Genomic DNA, 8,913 nt, shown 5'->3' with positions numbered 1-8,913 from the left:
CCTGGCGCGTTACAGGTTCCGGCGGCCGCTCGTGCTCACGGCGGTTCTGCTCGCCTCCTGCGCCGGCCACCTACTCATCGCCTTCGTTTCCCACGTTGCTTTTGCACAAGGAAAAACTAGTTCCGGTCTTCCGGAGGTGCTATTGCATTGCTTTCTCCGAATATTTTTGTATCTAGCTACTTACATGAGGTCTCTCTAGCTCCCTTTCTATCCTATATATGTTGCCAAACTTCTGCTCACTAGTAGTAACTCATCCTTCATCGGCTCACACTCACCAGGATCTTTGCTTCTTACAACGTACCAATGGAGCCTTCAGCAAGGAAGAATCTCTCTGCAGCCGCCGCCATCGTCCTCTTACTCGTCATCCTGACTGCCGGTACGGTACACGCACAAGCTATAACAAGTCGAATGACGCGATGTCGTCTCTCGATTATTCTTTTCGCTGGCTAACCGACGACGCTCTTGCATATACTTATATACGTAATACTTTCATGTCTGGATCATCCGAACATGCAGAGTCATCGGAAGGTTTTTGGGATGGTTGCAACGAGCACCTGAGCGGTACTTATCAAGGGACGTGCTGGCCATGGATTAAGGACGACGACTGCAACAGAGTATGCAATAACGAAGGCAACAACCTTAACGGCACCTGTCATACCTTTCAATGCTGGTGCTTTACCTTATGCGACTCTAAGATTGCTGCTCCTGCTAGCACTCACTAGTAGAAAAACGATCTTCCATCCTCAATAAAATTCCGGTTGTTTTTGACCCGGGACTAAAGGTGATCCCTGTGATGACACCTCTGTCATATAATAAACCTTGTTGTGTTTTAGTTTCTGTCACGATGGAAATCTATTTTCAGTAGGCTGACACGTTGTGGTGATGTCACATGTGCTGTAGGTTTCCCTTTGCAGTTTGCACCTTGAAAATAAATAGGACCTGTCACGTGTATGTGCACGCATAGGATTAGATCGAGTAATAGATTACTTGGTCACCCTCCTTGCGATGCTCCGTGGGATGGCACGGGAAAATAGGATTGTGAGGAGGCTTTTGCGTTGTACTGGGCCACGTTTTGTTTTCCGTGATGCCTGAGAGAATAAGGGGAAGAGAAACAGAAAAGACGCAAGTTGAGCGCGTCGCAAAACCTGCTGTCTTCGTCTCCTGTGTGTTTGCGTGTGTGAGTGTTCATCGAGTCCACGAGACCGCGTGCGTTTGAGTGATCCAGGGGTTAATTTCCCTGACAACCTCACTACCCGAAACAGTAGATAGAGAGTGCATTCCTTTGGTCACTCGGAAAACAACATATTTACCGAGTGCCGCCAGAGAAACCCTGGGCAAACTATTTACACTTGGCAGAAAACATCTTTTCCAAGTGCAGGACAAAAACACTTGGCAAACCGGAACCAAACACTCGGCAAAGAATAGGCCCTCGGCAAAAGACCACGTGTGCCGGCCGTCAGGGCCATTAGCCCTTTGCAGAGTGTCCGTTAGTGGCACTTGGCAAAGATATAGGTTTGCCGAGTGTTTTATCTGGCACTCGCAAATCAGTAATTATGCCGAGTATTTTTTATTGGCACTCCGCAAAGAAATAAGTCTTTTTCCTCCTCTGCCCTCGAAACTTTGTCTACTCTCCACATACAACATGTGGTACTCCATGTCATAATTTGTATATTTTTTGATTTTTTGCTATATTTAATTAATTTATTGCATTTAACGGAATTTTTTGGTATCAGTCAAATTTGAACTGCAAGTGATTCAAATAGTAGAATAGAATGAGTAGAAAAATGATATTCATGTTATTGAGTCCAGTGTGAGGGCTTATCCCGGAGATGAAAGGAAATTCCGAACATCTTGTTCACGAAACGCGACCACGAATGTGTGGCCGAATGGTTTTTAAATTCTAAAAAAAGCAAACAAAGTCTGAATCATGAGATTTGTCAAGATCTCATACGTGGAGGCTAGGGTAAAAAATTGAGAAGGTTTCACACAATTTGTCACGTATGATGCCTACAAACCGAAGCATCTTCAAAGAAGAATCATAGCATTGAGAAGGATTCGGTGAGATTTGGAGTCAAAGTGACGGTCGAATTGGGGTCTAACTTCAAAACTTTTTTTATAGGCAGTAGAGAACATAGATTGTTACATGTGAAATTTTGGTACATTTTGATACTTTTAATAATTAAGTGCCATTATAGAATTATAATTGATATGAATTAAATTTGAGTTACAACTGCATAAAATAATAGAAAAATATTCTCCTAAAAAAATCAAATATATATTGTTGAGTGAATTTGACAAGGTATTTTCAAATTACATCGGAACAAATAGAGAAAAACTCATTATGGAAAAGAAGAAGAAGAAGAAGGAAAATGGAAAAGAAATAGGTTTGCCGAGTGCCCTTATCTGGCACTCGGCAAAGATAGGGTTTGCCGAGTGTTCAGTGTCAGATATGGAACACTTGGCAAACCCCCTAACCCAGCCCACACACTCGCACAGTGGTTTAGGGTTTGAAAATGAAAACAAAAACAAAATGGGTTTGTCGAGTGCCAGACAAAAAACACTCGGCAAACCTAGGCTTTGTCGAGTGCTAGATCACGGGCACTCGGCAAACATCCCTCATAGCCACCCCGGCCGGCCCTCACACACACACGCAAACACACATCCACCCACGCACACGCATGCGCATCCCGCCGCCGCCATTATTAGGAAAATGCTTATACATAGAATTTTAGCAGTAGCATTCATTTGGGCCCCCAAGTACTAGTAATTTGCAGTAGCGCTGGTTACAAAGCACACTACTGGTACGGCTTAGCAGTAGCGTTGGTCAGCACGGGCAACGTTGTTGTTACGTGGGCCGCAGGGCTAAAACGGAAGCTCACTTAGCTGTAGCGTGGCTTGTCCACTAACGCTACACCTAGTGGGCTTAGCAGTAGTGCCGGCCCGTACCGAGCACTACTAGTATACCACAAGAAAACCCCGAGCGGCCCCCGCCCCCTGCTTCCGATATCGCCCGACGCCGCAGCGGTTAGGGTTACACCCGTCGCCGCCGGTAATGCTCTTCCCCCCTCCGCTGCTCCTCCCTCTCTCGCCACCTGATCTGTCGCCGCCCACGCGCTCTCCCTGGCCGCCTACTAATGTCTACTACGCAACCTTCTTCTTGTAGACGTTGTTGGGCCTTCAAGTGCAGAGGTTTGTAGGACAGTAGAAAATTTCCCTCAAGTGGATGATCTATGGTTTATCAATCCGTGCGAGGCATATGATGAAGATGGTCTCTCTCAAATAACCTTGCAACCAAATAACAAAGGGTCTCTTGTGTACCCAACACACCCAATACAATGGTAAATTGTATAGGTGCACTAGTTAGGGCGAAGAGATGGTGATACAAGTGCAATATGGATGGTAGATATAGGTTTGAAAAATATAAAAACAGCAAGGTAGCAAGTAACAAAGTGAGCAAAAATGGTATTGCAATGCTTCGAAACAAGGCCTAGGGTTCATATTTTCACTAGTGCAAGTTCTCTTAACAATGATAACATAATTAGATCATATAACAATCCCTCAACATGTAACAAAGAGTAACTCCAAAGTCACTAATAGAAGAGAACAAATGGAGAGATTATTGTAGGGTACGAAATCACCTCAAAGTTATTCTTTCCGATCAATCCATTGGGCTATTACTATAAGTGTCACAAACAACCCTAGAGTTCGTAATAAAATAACACCTTAAGACACAGATCAACCAAAACCCAAATGTCACCTAGATACTCCAATGTCACCTCAAGTATCCGCGGGTTTAATTATACAATATGCATCACACAATCTCAGATTCATCTATTCAAACCAACACAAATTACTTCATAGAGTGCCCCAAAGTTTCCACCGGAGAGTCAAGACGAAAACATGTGGCAACCCCTATGCATAAGTTCACAAGGTCACAGAACCCGCAAGTTGATCACCGAAATATACACCAAGTAGATCACATGAATATCCCATTGTCACCACAGATAAGCACATGCAAGACATACATCGAGTGTTCTCAAATCCTTAAAGACTTAATCCGATAAGATAACTTCAAAGCGAAAACTCAATCCATTACAAGAAGGTAGAGGGGGAGAAATATCATATGATCCAACTATAATAGCAAAGCTCGCGGTACATCAAGATCATGTCATATCAAGAACACGAGAGAGAGAGAGATTAAACACATAGCTACTAGTACATACCCTCAGCCCCGAGGGTGAACTACTCCCTCCTCGTCATGGAGAGTGCTGGGATGATGAAGATGGCCACCGCTGATGGTTTCCCCCTCCAGCAGGGTGCGGGAACAGGGTCCCGATTGGTTTTGGTGGCTACAGAGGCTTGCGGCGGCGGAACTCCGATCTAGGTTCTGTTCTGGAAGTTTGGGGATATATAAGAGGTGTTGGCATTGGGAACAAGTAAGGGGGGGGGGTCCACGAGGCAGCCATGAGGTAGGGGGCGCGCCCAGGGGGGTAGGGCGCGCCCTCCACCATCATGGTGCCCTCGGGACTCTTCTGGTCCATCTCTGTTGCTCCGTGGGCTTATTCTGGTCCAAAAATAATCTCCATAAATTTTCAGGTCAATTGGACTCTGTTTAGTATTTCTTTTGTGCAAAACTAAAAAATAAGGAAAAAATAGGAACTGTCCCTGGGCTCTAGGTTAATAGGTTAGTCCCAAAAATCATATAAAGTAGCATATAAATGCATATAAAACATCCAAGATGGATAATAGAATAGCATGAATACTTCATAAATTGTAGATACGTTGGAGACATATCAGCATCCCCAAGCTTAATTCCTGCTCGTCATCGAGTAGGTAAATGATAAAATAAATAATTTATGAAGTGTGAATGCTAGCAAGTTCACAAGTTTGATCAATGATAATTTCAATCACTTTTTCTAGCATCATTATATATCATAACAGTAGCTCATATCATAAAGCTTCTCATGATCAAGTAACAAGCTATTCACAAGTTAAAGCATAGACCATAAACTTTCTTGAAAACTAACAAACTATGCTCTCAGTCATCAAACAATTGCAATTCATCTTATTTTCTAGAAGGTTCCATGTAAGAGCTTTAATTTACACTAGTAGAAAAGGGGGCATTTGTCCCGGTTCGTAAGGGCCTTTAGTCCCGGTTCTTGTACCGGGACTAAAGGGTCGTTACTAATGCCTCCACCCTTTAGTCCTGGTTATAACCCGAACCAGGACTAAAGGCCCTCCACGTGGCCACTGCGAGCAGCCCAGCAAGGGTCCTTTGGTCCCGGTTGGTGACATGAACCGGGACCAAAAGGCTTCCACGTGTCAGCAGCTGAGGTTTTCCTTCTTTTTTTTAAAAAAAGTGGCTGGTTTAGGGCTTTTGGGGGTTAATTTTAGGTTGTTATTAGCTAGCTAATAGAGAGAAGTGTCCTCTCTTATATCTTAGTCCTTGGTTTACTAATGCTAGCTACTACTATGTTCATTTCACCCGCTGATATATAATAACTCATGCATGCTCGCATCATACATCATGCTGCTATGTTCATATATAATAACAAGTCCTACTAATCATGCATCATCATACAACTTCTACTCGTTATTAATAACAAGTCATACGATCATCATCCTCATAGTCATACCCAACCCTACATAATTGTTCTTAGCACATGATCATCAGTATCAGGTAGGACCTAAACACCCTTAAGGTAAAATAGCATAAAACAATATAGACCCTGACTCTCCATTATGAAGAATGGAGATCATCCTGTCTCCAATTCTTGGGCTTCGCCTCCTTTTTCTTGCAAGAAGCTCCTTATGACTGTCCAGACATTTTTTCCATTCTTTGATTGTCATGTCTCCACTTCTTTTAGAAATCCGGTATGGACAATTGAGATTCGTAGGACGACCTGGTTGTATGTTCAGAACATCAAGGCGACCGTGCGTATACATCAGATGAGGCACACAATCATTCGGGATTATCTGTTGAAAAACATAGTAATAATTTCGTAGTTAGCAATCACTAGTAGAAAAACACCTAATAGTCCCGGTTCGTGAGGGCCTTTAGTCCCGGATCATGAACCGGGACTAATGGGTCGTTACTAATACCTCCACCCATTAGTCCCGGTTCAAACAAGAACCGGGACTAATGTGCCTCCACGTGGCTCTGTGCACCCAGCCCAGTCAGGGGGCCTTTGGTCCCGGTTGGTGGCACCAACCGGGACCAAAAGTCCATGTTTTTTTGGAAAGTGGCTGCTTTAGGGGTTTTAGGGGTTATTTTTAGGTTGTTATATTAGCTAGCTAATAGAGAGAAGTGTCCTCTCTTATATCTTCGTCCTTGGTTTACCAACACTGCTGCTATATATGTTCATTTTACCCGCTGATATAATAACTCATGCATGCTCGCATACATCAGCATATATAATAACAAGTACTCGTCCTATACTAATCATGCATCATCATACAACTTCTACTCGTTATTAATAATAAGTCATACGATCATCATCCTCATAGTCATCGAACCCAACCCTACATAATTGTTCTTAACACATGATCATCAGTATCAGGTAGGAGCTAAACACCCTTAAGGTAAAATAGCATAAAACAATATAGACCCTGACTCTCCATTATGAAGAATGGCGATCATCCTGTCTCCAATTTTTGCCCTTCGCTGAATGTTGCTTCCAAGAAGCTCCTTACGACTGTCCATACATTTTTTCCATTCTTTGATTGTCATGTCTCCACTTCTTTTAGAAACCCGATATGGACAGTTGAGATTCATAGGACGACCTGGTTGTATGTTGAAAACATGAAGGCTACCGTGTGTATACATCAGATGAGGCACACAATCATCCGGGATTATCTGTTGAAAAACATAGTAATAACTTCGTAGTTAGCAATGATATGATGTACTAGTTTTAGAAGTGTGCAAAAAGATGCACGGATGTTGTAATAGTAAAAAATCTTACCAGGGTATCTCCATGGTAGTTACCGTAGTTCAACACGTGCACTAGTGGCACGTATTGACCATAATATTGAGGAGTTCGATTGTGGACATTGTAATTCTCAAGATCAGTACAAAATGCGACCAGATGATTTTTCTCCTGATAAGTTAGTTCGGAGCCTTCGGTGTAGTAGGTTCTGTCTACCATCTTCCGCACATTCTTTGAAGAATGAAAATAAGATGTCAATGGAGAATAAGTTGTCAACTATTTTGAAATAAACAATATAAATTACTTAATAACTATGTTAAGCTCACATGGGGGAAGAATTGGAGGTGTGTCCACAAGGACGAAAATCGTAGGTCTCTCTTGCTCGATTGTAGGATCACCAAGATACATGGTAACAAGCATACCCTCATCAAAACCATACATCTTGCAAAGTGCTTCCCAATTTTTGCAACCAAAATGGGTTACACTCTGAGCATTGTACAGCTTTACTTGAAAATCCACACCATGATGGGTACTTAGGCTAATTTTTTTGGTTTCAAAACTTTCATGGTCTTCAAAACCCATCCTCTCCAAGACATAGCGTCTTGCAAAACATGGGATAAGCTAGTCGAATTGGAAAAGATGAAAAATATTGTCATGATTAAAATAGTTGAAGTCATGAGTAATTACGAAAAAAACTATTATCGTCGGTTGCGTACCGTATGAACATCGAAGGTCTCCTCGAGCTTAATGCTGAAGCGACGATCTTCGTCCAGCACAATGAACCTGTCGTAGATACCTCGGTCGTCGTGGCACCAGTCGCACTCCCCCGGGCGGTTTTCGTCGTCCGATGAGTACGACATTTCCGGCCTACGTTCATAATTCAAATATTAAACTAGATCATTATTATTAATCACGGGTTGACTATCGATGATCGATGTACGTAGCTCCTCCTTTCATTCCCGAATGCATTATTATATCAAATTGTCTAGCACACGGGAATGAAGGAGAACTTATCCAATATGAGCATTCAATAAGCAAAACCAAATCATAAAATAAGCAAAACCAAATCATAAAATAAAGTATAGTATTCAAATTAGCATGCATTCAATAATTATAAGCAAAAGTACATCATCTCTTGGTGTTCGTACATCGTCGAATATTATCACTAATACAACTAGAACCGTAGCGCCCGACGGGTATCGACGCGGGCGGTGGACACCCAAAGATAAGGAACCATCACAGGATCATAGCTCCTGTGAGATCCCTGAAGAACCTGCCACGTATTGTCGAATCTGCCCTCCAATGCAACCATGTAGCGACGGACGTGCTCGTCCTCCTCGCTGACACGGTGACGTACCACCTCCGCGGTGTCCGGATGCCTCACCACCGTCACTGGCCCACGCGACCGCCACCAAACAAGGATCGGGTCAACAACGGCTGCCTCCTCACCAACCTACGTCCCCCGGAAGGTAGCACCTCCCAATACCAGCCCGGTGGAGCCCAGTCCCGAACATGGCCCTGATCAAGCAGGCCTCCACCGCCGAGTCGACAACGACGAGGATGCGGGATAGGCATCGCCGACGTCGATGCGGCAACTACTTCTATATATAGTTAAATAAAACTAGTTTTATTAATTAAATCAACCATCTAGTTCAACTACTAAGCACTTACTATAAATAAATAAGTAGTACTTACTAAAAACAAACTACCTCTATATATAGTAAAATAAATTAGTTTATTAAATCAACTAGCTAGTTCAACTATATATAAACTACTTCTTATTTTTTTCCTTTTCCCAAATACTATGAACAAAAAAATCATCAAAATTCTATGAACAAAATTAATTACTACACATCTAATCTAACCAAAAAAAATCTAATTTAACAAAAAAAATTTATGAACTACATATCAAAATTACTACACATCTAATCTAACAAAAAAAAAATCTAATTAATCTAATAAAAAAATCTAACATAATATAAACAAA

General features: G+C 42.3%; 1 pseudogene; it reads left to right on the top strand.

The window, feature by feature from the left end:
* The first annotated feature begins 303 nt into the window (after positions 1-303).
* The window catches only part of LOC119360215, a 19,721-nt pseudogene continuing 11,111 nt past the window's right edge, over positions 304-8,913 (top strand).

This window comes from Triticum dicoccoides, chromosome 2B (genome assembly GCF_002162155.2).
Source record: "Triticum dicoccoides isolate Atlit2015 ecotype Zavitan chromosome 2B, WEW_v2.0, whole genome shotgun sequence".
Taxonomy (NCBI): Eukaryota; Viridiplantae; Streptophyta; class Magnoliopsida; order Poales; family Poaceae; genus Triticum; species Triticum dicoccoides.
This window is presented reverse-complemented; position numbering and strand designations above follow the sequence as displayed.